The sequence below is a fragment of the Chelonia mydas genome, chromosome 4, assembly GCF_015237465.2.
Source record: "Chelonia mydas isolate rCheMyd1 chromosome 4, rCheMyd1.pri.v2, whole genome shotgun sequence".
Lineage (NCBI taxonomy): Eukaryota > Metazoa > Chordata > Testudines > Cheloniidae > Chelonia > Chelonia mydas.
Genome location: NC_057852.1, coordinates 90,577,763 through 90,592,505, shown reverse-complemented (window position 1 = coordinate 90,592,505; position 14,743 = coordinate 90,577,763). Strand labels below are relative to the sequence as shown.

General features: G+C 40.9%; 1 protein-coding gene across 5 annotated transcripts in view; it reads right to left on the bottom strand.

Annotated features, from left to right (window-relative positions):
- The window catches only part of SCFD2 (sec1 family domain containing 2), a 310,407-nt gene that overhangs the window by 186,517 nt on the left and 109,147 nt on the right, over nt 1-14,743 (bottom strand). The window lies entirely within an intron of this gene.

The window sequence follows — 14,743 nt, the reverse complement described above, 5'->3', positions numbered from 1 at the left end:
ACTCCTCACCATAAGTAATGGTGATGGACTCGGGCCCTAGAAGTTTTTCCGTCTACGCACTGTTACCCTATCTGAATATTTTCCAATTGAGAGTTTCTTTCAGAAACAATTACTATGTATTATACACACACAAAATCTTAAAGAAGCATTTATTAAGGTTGCAAAGTCAAGTACTCAAAAGTTAGGAAATGCCAGAATTAAAGTTGCCTGTGCTGCTTTAATCTGACTTCCTGTTGCGTAAGCGTTATGACAGTCCTCCTCCCTGTCCCCCGGAGCATGTTCAGTCGCACTGTGAGGATAACGCATGTGCTGTCTGGTCAGCACTATGAACTGGGAGAGGTTGGGGCATGCTCAGTAAGGACAAACTCTTTGGAGATTTCAGCTTCTAATACTGAAGAAGTCCCTGTGTGCAAACTACAATTTTTCAAAGACTTATAACTTGGACACGTCTGAAGCTGGATCTGCCTGACTCTGTTCAGGCATAGCAGTGTACCTGGAAAGAATCTCGCCCATGGTGTTTTTTAATTATTAGCTTAGCTTTAATTTTGTATAATTCACTGTGGTTTTAGAAAGTAGTATGTTTTTGGTGACACAAATTATTTCACATGGATGTATACACTGTTGTTATTATTTCAGATCACTATTGATCCTAAAATTGAAGACGACACAACTGAAGAAAAACAGTTGTAAAGAGCTGCACGGAGGAAGCCATCTGCAGTGAACAACAACAAATTTTTATTGGTCCCATAAACACCGACAAAAAAATCAGGAACAAATTCTCAAACAGGATATGTTCTTTTTTGCATACACCCTGTTTAAGTGTACATGTCCTCTAAAACGGATGTGTTGCTTGGGAACATACAAAATAGAGCATGCTCACCTCCTAATTGAGAGCACACAGAGGAACCGAAAATAAGTTTGTGTGCAATGTTGCACATAAACTTGACTGAAATTTTGGCCCAGACTTTTAAAGGTATTTAGGCATTGCGGTGCTCAGCAATGCAACAGCTAACTAATTTAGGAGCCTATGTCTCCTGTTCAAATGTGATTTAGGTCCCGAGAGGCCTAAATCCCATTGACTATCAACGACTAGATGCGTTTAAAAACCTGAGCCTTTCCACCTATATTTACATAACATTTACTAAAGAAAGGGTATAAATTAAATTTAAAACAACAACACATCTTCAAAGAAAAAGGAAAGAAAATAATAACTTAAGCAGCTACAATCAACTGTTAAGTTAAAAACATGCATTTGGATTTTTGGGTTATGATCTATTTTGAAATGTTTTTCTTATCTCTTGGGAAATAGCGTTACAGTGGATTTCAAATTTAAATGCCAAACTTAAGAGGCTATTTTGTGAAAACAGGCCAGTTGGACTGTAACCTCTATGAAATAAGGGCCAAGCCACCTCTTTTCCAAGCAGAATACCACAGGGAGATGGGAAATTTGTCTCAAACAAAACCCTTAGCAGTTTGTCATTATCTAACCACCTCTAATGATTAAGGAGCTCTCTGTGCCTCATTACAATCAATCAATTACGCTGATTGAACAGCTCCTAAAACACAAGTTTTAAAAATGCAACTGCCCATGACCCAGATTTCCTGCTGGCAATGTTGGCCTCAGGTTAGCCCTGTTTGTCTATCATCAAGGGAGCCAATAAAAACAGGTCAATCCTAAACTTTCCAAAGCCTCCATAAAGAACATTCACAATGTTCAAGTCGGCACCAACGTAGAATCAGACTCTACCACCCTCTCCTCAATTGCACTGTTTGGACATTTTAAGCCTATGATTGAACATTCTTCAGACTCCAGAGAGAGTGAGTTAGTGATAGACTTTTTTCCCTTTCCCCTCACCCTTTCCTTTCTCTTTCTTTCTTTTTTTAAACTTGAGCTGAGCTGAGCAATAATTTACTGTCCCTAAAGGCAAATGAACTGATGTCAGTTTGCTGACTTCTGCTAAGGGTCTGTTTTTGGCAGATTGGAGAATACAGGAGAAAGTAAAAATATAATTTTCAGTTTGTAAAGAGCGAACACGATATTGTGCTTCAAAAATTACATTTAAAACTGACTTCAAGAATCTATAGTATTGAAGAGGGAGTATAAGAAATAATAAAAATAATAATATTTTGCCCTTCTGTAGAACCTTTCAACCAAGGACAATTATTGTAAATATTAATTAAGCCTATGTAAATCTTGTTCAGTAGGTATCATTACACACTTTTTATAGTTTGGGGAGCTGAAGTTCAGAGGGATTCAGTGACTTACTCAAGGTCACAGAATTAAGAAGAGAACTCAGGAGCCTGAATTCCAAATCCATGGGCTCACCAACAGACCACACTACAGCATTAAAATTATTTGGGAGGGGTGAACACAGAGACAAGAGTTTCATCTATTTTCTGTAAAAAATAGATGCATATTATTTAGATAAACTGCTTTATTATGCAAGTGGTTTTTGATTTAAGATGTAAAGAATATTTTATTCTTTTAGTGTGGCATCCAGCAAGCTTGCAGTGGCTTGAGGACACCGGGGTGGTAGGTGCTGCTGAAAAAGGCCACTTCCAGATAGAAAGACATGAATAACTAAGAGCGAAGGCAGAGATGGCACTGTATTCTGCTATGGAGAGGATTGGGGTTGTGACTTGGGGCCAGTAAAGAGAGAATGCTCCTGGTGAAGGGCAAAGATTCTAGCACGATCCTCAGGCTTAGCCTGACTCCTCTGTCTTTACTCTAATTGCCTTCTGCCCCTGGAGGCTGCTCCTTAAGTTGTCAGCCTTGCTTTCCCTCCTAAAGCTGGCTGCTTACTGGCCATTTCATCCCTTTAAATGCTAGCATTCGGTAGCCATACCCTCAAAACTTCTGAGATTCGGGTTCCCCCATTCTCATCATTTCCTCTATGGTGAAACTTTGCTGGGGGCTGCCCATTCCAGCATAGTTTAGGGCCTTGCCTGTCAAAAGATGCTGGTTCCTGTCTCTCTTCTGTTATCTCTTCCCAACGTCACCCCAACCCCTGATAATCCTACACACAATCTCAAATTAAACTGGTACCTGGCATTTAAAATGCAAACACAATCACATCGATTGGAGGTTTAACTAAAGAAGGGGAAATGTTGATTGGGGTACAAAGAAAATGTTGACACACTGTAAAAATGAGGTTTTAGTACTAAGCCAATAACTCCTGAGATCTATTCCCAGCTCTGCCACTAAATCACAGTACTATACGAAATTGAGCACGTCAATAAACTAGTTTGGGCAGAATTTTCAGAAGGGGCCAGCAGCTCCCAACGAGCAGTTCTGAAAATCCAGCCACTTTGATTACCTAAATATGAGCTGAGAAGATTTGAAAATCTGGTCCCATATGCTTCAGATTCCACATAAAACAAGATACTTGCCTACAATACCTTACAAGAGTGATGTGATGATGAAAATGCTTTACAGACTTAACTAGTGGAAGATTAAAAGCTCCTTGTAATTTATAGAGCTAGTTGGAAAATGTTATTTCAAATTTTCTGTGGAAATTCAAAAACTGAAATTTTTTGGCCAAACTGCAAAGAATTTCAATTAAGAAATGCTGCTATAGTGTGTTGTTGTGCTTATAGTCCAAGCACCTCATGCACCCATTCTCCTCTATAGGCTAGGCTCCTTCCATGGACTGCTCCTATTATACACCACGGTCACACTTCATGGTGAGAGGCGGCAGTTGCATCATGCGAGCCTGCCGCCAAAGTGCATCATGCAACATGCAGCTTGGCTGAGGAGCCCCAGCCCACAGAGAAGAAAGGGGAGATGAAGCAACTGAGTTACAGCTCCCATGAGGCACTGCAGCAGCACAGTCAAATCCAAATAGTTTGTTTCTGGCTGAAATATTTCAGTTTTCAAGTGTTTTGTTTCTCTTTAAAAAATAATGTGGAAAGCAAAAACTTTTAGCTAAAAAAAGTATTTGGTCAAAGACCCAATTTTCTGCCAAAAAACTGTTTTGGTGGGAAATTTTTAGCCAGCCCTACTAGGCACAACACTCAGAGTCTAATATAAGCAACAAAAGAGTTTTTAAAAATTCAGCTTTACTAATAAACTCAGTTCTTAACCTGCCCTGCCACATCTGAGTTTGCCACCTGACATAACTGGTGATAAATGAGTGGAATTCTGTTGACTTCTATGGAGCTACACCAATTTACACCAACTGAAGATCTGGCCTAGGGTAGCTTTTTAAGGCCTGATACAGAAAAAAAAAATACAGAAAAGAATACAGGATCTTTTATGTTGTTGGTGTTTACTGCACAACAGAGTGACCTATCAAAGGGAAATTGTAACTCATCGCACTATGCTAAAAGCATTAAACATAAACTTCTGGCTAGCGATTTTCTTGACTGTGTGTCTTCTACAATTCCAAGCACACTGTTGACACATGAATAATAGTTAACACACAAAAATAATGAAAGCGTTTGAAACAAGCTGCTCAAACCACAACATTTTGTAACAAAAGGATGGAACAATATTTTGAGTTATTAAGGACAGATCTAGCCCATCTTCAAGCCCCGAAAAACATTATTTTCAGATTTGGTTATGCTGCATAACCAATTATGGAAGTGTATTTCATTACTTTTTTACCTAATTTCCAGAGGCCATACCAAACCCTTTTTGAACAGTATAATTAATACTGCCCTTTACTTCCTTTCTCTCCCACCTTGCTCTCCCTGACTCTCCTGAACTCCCCAATTGTTTAAGTGGCAATTTCCTGCTTTCATTAAACTCACATCATCTTCAATCATTTCTTGTTTCTCTTTAGTTATATGCCTGTCAGATTCACTTGTTAATTGTTATACCATACCTGCAAGGCTTAAACATGTGTTCTAATAAAAAATTAAATACCCTTAGTCGTCCAACACAAAGGCTCATAATAAACTTACAAATAACTAATCTGCTAGTGGACACAGTACAAAAATCAATCCATGTCAGGGAGTTATGCTGTCTGGCAACGTATCATTGTATCACAATGTCCAGTTTCTCTTGGTCTCTCTTTGGAAATCAATATAAGTTTACAGCTGTGTTAAGATATTTTAATGAGTTCATGGGGGCCCAATAGCAACAGGATGCTAAAAAAAAGGAGATATAAAATAAGTCTGGATTTTATTAGGCAAATCTCTGCTAGCATAAGAACAATTTTACTTAAAACCCTGAGGGTATGTCTACACTGCAATAAAACCCGCATGGCTGGCCCGTGTCAGCTGACTTGGGCTCGTGGGGATCGGGCTGTGAAGCTATAAAATTCCAGTGGAGACATCTCAGAGCAGGCTGGGGCCTGGGCTCTGGGATCCCATGAGGGGAGAGGGTCCCAGAGCCCAGGCTCCAGCCCGAACTTGGATGTCTACACTGCAACACTATAGCCCCACAAGCCCAAGTCAGCTGACAGAGGCCAGCCATGGATGTTTTATTGAAGCATAGACATACCCTGAATGTCCAACAGAAGAGAATCACCGACCAGGAAACAGTTAATGTGGGCTTCAGTCCAACCCTGCTAGGTCAAAAGCATTTAGCCATGATGGCTCTCCATAGGGCATGTTGAGAATAAACATGAATCAGCAAAGTGAGCAAATCTGTCAGAAATATGGAAGGAAGCAACATGTGAACTACCAGCTGCAAGGGGGCTACAGATTTACGTGATGAGAATATGAGAGCAACAGTGAACTGCAGCCAAGGAACATTAGGCCAAGAGTAATGGGTGCTTAGATACTACAGTACAGGCTCATTATTAGACAGAGCTGGTAAAAGAGAAAGAAAAGTTACATAAATATTTCTGTTTTGTATTTGGAAAAAAACAGGATGATGTACTTGTACCACATGAGGACAATTAATTACTTTCCAGTACATTAGTAACTGAGGAGGAGGGTAGACAACATCTATTAGGGATAATCATTTTTTAAATCATCACCCCCAGGTAACTTGTACCCAAGAGTCCTAAAACATTTGACTGAGGAGCATCTCTGGCCTACAAAGTTAATTTTTAATATATCTTGGAATACCGGGGAAACTCCAGATGACTGAAGAGTGCTAATGTTGTGCCATTATCAAAAAGGTAAAGCGGGGTGACCCGGATCACTATAGACCAGTAAGTCTGACATCAGTCCTGGGCAAAATAATGGAAAAAGCTGATACAGTATCCAACTGATAAAGAATTTAAGGATAGGAGTATAGTTAATGGCAGTCAGCATGGTTTTATGGAAATAGGTCTTGTTCAACAAACCTGATTTCATTCTTTGATGAGATTACCACTTTCAGTTGATAAAAAGTAATTACGTAGATGAAACATAAGGTGTTTGACTTAGTACTTCACGACATTCTGATTAAAAAATTAGCACTATATAATATCAGTAGAGCACATATTAAATGGATTAAGAACTGGCTAACTGACCAATTGTAAAAAGTAGGTGTCAACGGGGAATTATAATTGAATGGGAGTGTTTCTAGTCGGGTTCCACAGAGATCAGTCCAACACTAGGCCCAATGCTATTCAACATTTTCACAGATGATCCTGAATTAAATATAAAACATAAGAATGGCCATACTGGGTCAGACCAATGGTCCATCTAGCCCAGTATTCTGTCTTCCTACAGTAGCCAATGCCAGATGCTTCAAAGGGAATGAACAGAACAGGGCAATCATCAGGTGTTCCATTCTCTGTTGTCCAGCCCCAGCATCTAGCAGTCAGAGGCTTAGGGAAACCCAGCACATGGGATTGTGTCCTTAACCATACTGGCTAATAGCCATTGATGGTCCTATCCGCCATGAACTTAACTAATTCTATCTTGAATCCAGTTATAGTTTTGTCCTTCACAACATCCCCTGGCAACAAGTTCCACAGATTGACTGCATTGTGTCAAGAAGTACTTCCTTTTGTTTGCTTTAAACCTGCTGCCTATCAATTTCATCAGGTGACCTGGGGGTGGGGGGGAGGGGTTCTTGCATTATGTGAAGGGGTAAATAGGTAAATAACACTTCCATATATACTTTCTCCACACCATTCATGATTTTTTTGACCTCTATCACATCCCCCCTTGGTCGTCTCTTTTGTAAAATGAACAGTCCCAGTCTTTTTAATCTCTTCTCATATGGAAGTTGTTCCATGCCCCTCTATCATTTTTGTTGCCCTTCTCTATACCTTTTCCAATTCTAATATATCTTTTCTAAGATGGGGAGACCCGAACTGCATGCAGTATTCAAGGTGTGGGTGTACCACGGATTTAGATAGTGGCATTATCATATTTTCTGTCTTATTATCTATCCCTTTCCTAATAGTTCCTAACATTTAGACTGCCACTGCACAGTGAGCAGATGGTTTCAGAAAACTATCCACAATGACTCCAAGATCTCTTTCTTGAGTGGTAAAAGCTAATTTAGACCCCATCATTTGGTATGTATCATTGGGATTATGTTTTCCAATGTGCATTACTTTGCACTTATCAACACTGAATGTCATTTGCCATTTTGTTGTCCAGTCACTAGGTTTTCTGAGAGATCCTGTAGTAACTCATTGCAGTCAGCTTTAGGCTTAACTATCTTGAGTAATTTTGTATCATCTGCAAACTTTGCCACCTCACTGTTTACCCTTTTTTAAAGATTACTTATGACTATGTTGAACAACACAAGTGCCAGTACAGATCCCTGGGGGCAACGCTATTTACCTCTGTCCATTCTGATAACTTACCATTTATTCCTATCCGTTGTTTCTTATCTTTTAATCAGTAACTGATCTATGAGAGGACCTACCCTCTTACTCTATAACTGCTTAGTTTGCTTAAGAGCCTTTGGTGAGAGACCATGTCAAAGGCTTTCTGAAAGTCAAAGTGCAATATATCCATTGGACCCCGCCTTGTCCATGCTTGTTGACGCCCTCAAAGAATTCTCATAGATTGTTGAGGCATGATTTCCCTTTACAAAAGCGTGTTGTCTCTTCCTCAACAAAATGTGTTCATCTATGTGTCTGTTAATTGTGTTCTTTACTACAGTTTCAACCAATTGACATTCAACCAATTATCACTGCTGATAAAATTTGTGGATGACAAAAAGATTGGCAGAGTTTCATGAAGATGATAATCATGAAGATAGGATTGCATGGTAAACAGCCATTTTAAACAAAATGTGTTTTAATACAGCCAAATGCAAAGTTATCTATTAAGGAACAAGGAAGGCAGGCTGCATTTAAAGAATGAGGGACTATATTTTGGAAAGAGTTCATGATTCTAAGGAACGGTAATGGGGAAAACAGCACAATAAATACAAAGGATTTCAAGAAGGCAGACTTTTGTGAACTCAGGGAGTTGGTAGCTAAGATCCCATGGGAAGCCAGTCTAAGGGGAAAAACAATTCAAGTGAGTTGGCAGTTTTTCAGAGAGACATTATTAAGGGCACAAGAGCAAACTATCCCACTGAGTAAGAAAAATAGGAAGTATGGCAAGAGACTACTCTGGCTTAACCAGGAGATCTTCAATGATCTGAAACTCAAAAAAGAGTCCTACAAAAAGTGGAAATTACAAAGGATGAATGCAAGTTCACAAGCAGAATTTTCAGAAAACTTTTGTGAGTTTGCATCACTGACCCTGAATTTTTGCATACATGTATTTTAATTTAGGGTAGATCTTGAATCCACTACTGCTTCCCCAGTTTATCAAGGTGAATTGTGTTTTTTGTTTTTGTTTTTAATTTTCCCTTAATATATAAGATGGGACTATGTTTTGGGCAACTTGCCATTTGGAGTTAGTTGAAGAAATCTTCCCCAAGCAAACTCATGTAGTGATGTAGGCTTCTCTCTTGTGAACTCAGCATATGTTTTCCCATTTCTATCATATGGGAAGATACTTTAAGAGGCTTATACAATTCAGCATACAGTACTGTCAGGTTACCGTTGGTTAAGGACAGAAACAAGAAAAGAGAGCATAACCTCACTAATACATGCAATACAACACTAAGCAGGAGAAGCACCTGGTGAATAAAACTGTAAACCCTTTACAGCGCTTAATAGCGGGGGCGGGAGGGGGAGAACAAAACAAAAATTGTGGACTGCACAAGGGAAATCACTTAGGAACTGCACAAAGGACCAGGGAGGCCACTTTTGAAATATTGGAAATGACTCTTAGGGTTGTCATGCATTAATAAATTATAAGGGAGACTATTCATAAATACAAATGGCTCCACCTTTTGGCCCTACATTGTATTTCTTTCTCCTGCCACCCTGTGTTGTCTCCCCCCCTCCTTCCTTTCTCAGCCATCTCCACTGCATTGTCTCTCACCAATACTCCCTATCTACAGTCTCTCTCCTCTGCACCTGTCCAACCTCTAGCTTTTGGGGGATTTCTCAAACTCTCAGGAATACTTCCAGACTTTTGGCAGTCATTACTGTCAGAGCCACAGGCACCACAAACAGGAAAATGATGCTGATTAGAATAGAGAGGAATGGAAAGATGTATCTTCTCCAGGCAGGCTGCAGACAAAATAGGTCTTGAGTCCCTTGGTTCTGTGGAAAAAGAAAAGGAATACTTGTTGCACTTTAGAGACTAACAAATTGGTTAGTCTCTAAGGTGCCACAAGTACTCTTTTTCTTTTTGCGGATACAGACTAACGCGGCTGCTACTCTGAAACTTGGTTCTTTGGATTTATTAAAGCAGGTTACCTATTTGTGCATGCTGCTGAGAGGAGAAGGGTTTGGTGGGGGTTAGATCTGGGGAGAGAAGGGGAGTTTGTTAGTGAAGGATCATTTTTTTGGGCTGTCAGAAGATAAGCTGCTGTTTAATAGCTAATTGTCCTGTACAGGAAAGTATGCTTGGACCATAATGAAGCTCAGGATGCTGTTTTGATCACAATCATACCAAAACAACAGGGTGTCTTGGTTAATTTGCTGTTATTATTTTGGTCCCAATTTCTCAAACTAAAAAAAAAAAGCACCATTCTTCCTTTTCCTTTGCAATACTCAACTGCTGTGTTTTGCTTGCCTGCTGTGTTTTACTTACCTATGTTTTGCTTATCAAACTTTTTAACAAATATACCCAAAACTAATATTTCAACCACTGAACGTTTAATGTTGCTAGATATTATATTTCCACAAACACCAGTGACTAGCCAATTCCCATCAGAGAAATGTGTAAAGGATCATTTTATCTAAGGCAGGGCCTAATACACACTTCAAAATAAACATCAGCAGTTTCCCAGACATGACGGAACACGTTGCGCGTTATGACATAAATGCCCATTTTTGACTCACTCACACCCCTCTCCAGTTCTACCACCTGAAACTTGGCAGGCATACAGGCAGATCAGGATCAGAACAGATTTGGGAATTATGGAGGAATCTCAAATTATACAAGTTAGGGTACAACCCAAAACAGTCCTCCCTTAAATTACTCCTCAAAGATACAACTGTGCAGGATCTGACAGCAGAATTTGGCCCTTCAAGTAGGTTGCTGTCTGTAGACAATAGTATTAGCACTGCTCATTGCCAACTTCAAGCTGTAAATTTTGTAAATGGCACACAGATATCCTGAGGAATACGTAGAAAGGTTTGTCTTATCATTCTTACCATTCCCCTTCTGAAAAATACCCCAAGGAATTCGGGGGGAGGGATAGCTCAGTGGTTTGAGCATTGGCCTGCTAAACCCAGGGTTGTGAGTTCAATCCTTGAGGGGGCCATTTAGAGATCTGGGGCAAAAATCAGGGACTGGTCCTGCTTTGAGCAGGGGGTTGGACAAGATGACCTCCTGAGGTCCCTTCCAACCCTGATATTCCATGATTCTATGAATTCAGTACAAAACCAACAAGAAAAATGCACCACCAGAAACTGTAAGAATGAACCATTACATTTGGGAACTGAAATTCACAGAACTCAGGAAATTCACAGATCTATTTCTTGTACCAACCCAATCTCTGCACCTTTCAAAGTAAGCATTTTTATGATAGGGGCTTTCATTAGATGATCACAGAACACTATGCAGTGGGATAGATGTGTCCACATTTTACAAGTATTGATTAATATTAACCAACTTTGAAATATTTTAAATACTTGCAGAAACTGTTACATGTCTACACAGTGTATCTTCTAAAATACAAAGAAAGTCTACACTGTATTTGTGCGTGCAGGAAAGTATTCTAGTTCTCCCACAGTCCCTGCTCAAACCACTGAAAGGAAAAAGAATGGCAATACAAAGACATGTTGAAGCCTCCCCTTGCAAGAGGGGGAGGAGTCCCAGGGCCCAGGCTCCAACCCAAATGTCTATTCTGCAATTAAACAGCCGTGTAGCCCAAGCCTCATGAGCCTGAGTCAACTGACACGGGCCAGACACGGGTGTTTAACTGCAGTGTGTTTGCAGCATGGGTGTTTAATTGCATACACTAAAATTACTAATCCACAGTGTAGTGCCAAGCCAGTTAATTAACAAAGTAAATGTTATCACAGAGAAATATTGACATCCATAGCCTCTGTATAAGATCCACCATGTTTTAAACAGGACTTTGGCTTTCAGTGTGGTTATGTATGTATCAGTAGTCAGTAATTTAAGAGCACCTAGTTCATATTTTGTCAACAGGATCCTTCATCTGTGGGACATGTTTTATTGGTGGATGCCCAGTCCAGTATGATTTTCATCAGGGAGCATATTTTCCTTCCCCTTTCCCCAGGCTAGGAAAGATAACACCACCTATAGTATGTGTCCATATCAGATTTCATCCTGTACTTTATATTAAGTTAAAGATCCAAATTCCCCACCACTAAAATAAGATCAGTTTAGTAATCTTTTTGGGAGTGTGAGGGAATCTAAAGTGGTACGTCAAATGTGCTAGTATTATTCTTTTTTCACATTAAAGTAGGAAAATGACAAGAACAATAGGATAATGAGTATAAACAAATGTAGGTATTTAAAGAATAATTATCGTTTTGCAAGGTGGCACTTATATTAGAGGCAGGGGTTAAATCTCCTGAGACCATCCATTTTTTTCACTTCTCACCCCATTATGGTGACACTCTCTCTAGCCAAGAAGAGCTAATTATTCTCTCTTTTCCTTAGCACAGATTAATTTGTTCAAATACACGTTTTGTTTAATTGTTTAACAAAGTAGAGATCCTCACCTCCATATATTTTATATGTGGCTACAGGACAAGAATGACAATAAAAATTAAAGTTAGCCTACGTTTGGTTAAGAAAATAATTTCTCCTTACACTTCGAGGCCAGGAGAGAAAAGACCCCAATCAGCAAGTAAATGAAGGCCAATGTTCTCCAGCCACACTCTTTCCCTGTTCGTGTCTCCAATAAGCAGCAAAAGGGATACTTTCTATAATGAGATAACTGGCTCTGTGGATACGGGGAAAGCAGTGGACATGATATATCTTGACTTTAGCAAAGCTTTTGATATGGTCTCTCTCAGTAACTTGCCAGCAAGTTAAAAAGGTATGGATTGGATGAATGTACTATAAGGTGGATAGAAAGCTAGCTAGATTGTCGGGCTCAGTGGGTCGTGATTAACGGCTCGATGTCTACTTGACAGCCGGTATCAAGCGGAGTGCCCCAAAGGTCAGTCCTGGGGCCGGTTTTCTTCAACATCTTTATTAATGATCTGGATGATGGGATTGATTGCACCCTCAGCAAGTTCGCTGATGACACTAAGCTGGGGTGGAGAGGTAGATGTGCTGGAGGGTAGGGTTAGGGTCCAAAGTGACCTAGGCAAATTGGAGGATTGGGCCGAAAGAAATCTGATGAGGTTCAACAAGGCCAAGTGCAAAGTCCTGCACTTAGGATGGAAGAATCCCATGTACTGCTACAGGCTGGGGACCAACTGGCTAAGCAGCAGTTCTGCAGAAAAGGACCCGGGTATTACAGTGGATGAGAAGCTGAATCTGAGTCACCAGTGTGCCCTTGTTGCCAAGAAGGCTAACAGCATATTGGGCTGCGTTAGTAGGAGTATTGCCAGCAGATTGAGGGAAGCAATTATTCCCCTCTATTCAGCATTGGTGAGGTCACATCTGGAGTATTGCGTTCAGTTTTGAGCCCTCCACTACAGAAGGGATGTGGACAAATTGGAGAGAGTCCAGCGGAGGGCAACAAAAATGATCAGGGGGCTGGGGCACATGACTTATGAGGAGAGGCTGAGGGAACTGGGCTTATTTAGTCTGCAGAAGAGAAGAGTGAGGAGGGATTTGATAGCAGCCTTCAACTATCTGAAGGGGGGTTCCAAAGAGGATGGAGCTTGGCTGTTCTCAGTTGTGGCAGATGACAAAACAAGGAGCGATGGTCTCAAATTGCAGTGGGGGAGGTCTAGGTTGGATATTAGGAAACACTATTTCACTTGGAGGGTGGTAAAGCACTGGAATGGGTTACCTAGGGAGGTGGTGGAATTTCCATCCTTAGAGGTTTTTAAAGCCTGGCTTGACAAAGCCCTGGCTGGGATGATTTAGTTGGGGATTGGTCCTGCTTTGAGCAGGGGGTTGCACTAGATGACCTCCCGAGGTCCCTTCCAACCCTAATCTTCTATGATTCTATGACACAGATACAATTATGCTGGTTCTATGCCTCCTAGGAATTTCCTCACACTCAGCTGACTACTTAAGCCAGCATTATGGCCCCTTATGGTGTCAGATTTGTGAAAACTGTCCCTAAGCCACATGGTTCTGAATTACAATATTTATGTATTCAGACTTTTAAGAATAACCAAACATTTATGAACACACATGTACAGTGTGCTCCATAAAAAAAAGTCAACTTTTACCCTTCGTTTCCACATGCTGGACTCTGAGATGCCAGAGTATTTCTGCCATATTTTTGGTGGGAAAGTGAGGAAGGATGGTGCAGTGGTTTAGGGTGCTAGCCTGGGACACAGGAGACCTAGGTGTGATTCCCTGCTGTGCTGCAAACTTATTGACCATGGGCAACTCACTTAAACTCTCTGTGCCTCATTTCCCCATCTGTGAAAGAGGAACACTACTACTTTCTTAGCTCATAGGAGTGATGTGAGGACAAATGCACTAAGGATTGTGAGGCACCCAGATATTATGGCAATGAGGGCCAAATGAATATGACCTGTAGCTAGTGCAGTAATTTCTATCTCAGACACCACAGAATGGTAACTGTGCATAAGGGCACAGCTACACTAGAGAGTTTACAATGGTGGAGCTGCACCGCAGTAAACTCTCTAAGGCCATGTCTACACTACCCATCAGATCGGGGGTAGTGATCGATCTATCGGGGATCGATTTATCGCGTCTAGTGTAGATGTGATAAATTGATCCCTGATTGCTCTGCCGTCGACTCCGGAACTCCACCACGGTGAGAGACGGAAGGGGGGGCCAAAAGGGGAGCGGCCGCTGTCAATCCCGTGCCACGAGGACAGTGAAGTAAGTGATTCTAAGTCAATCTAAGATACGTCGACTTCAGCTACGCTATTCTCGTAGCTGAAGTTGTGTATCTTAGCTCGAACCCCCCGAGTGTAGACCAGGCCTTAGATAGCTGCTCTAAGCTGATGGGAGAGAGCTCTCCCATTGGCTTAACTACTCCAGCCCCTGCGAGTGGCCGTAGCTACGCTGGCGGAAGAAGCTCTCCCACCGATATAGCACTGTCCACGCCGTAACTTATTGTTAGAGAGCTTATTCCTTTACTCTCCCATTTCCCTGGTCCTTCTCGCATGAACAGACAGCAACAATACCCAAAGTCCAAAGGTGCAAACAATTTGATGTTTATTGGGGGTGAACTTCCAGCAAACTTAAATCCAAG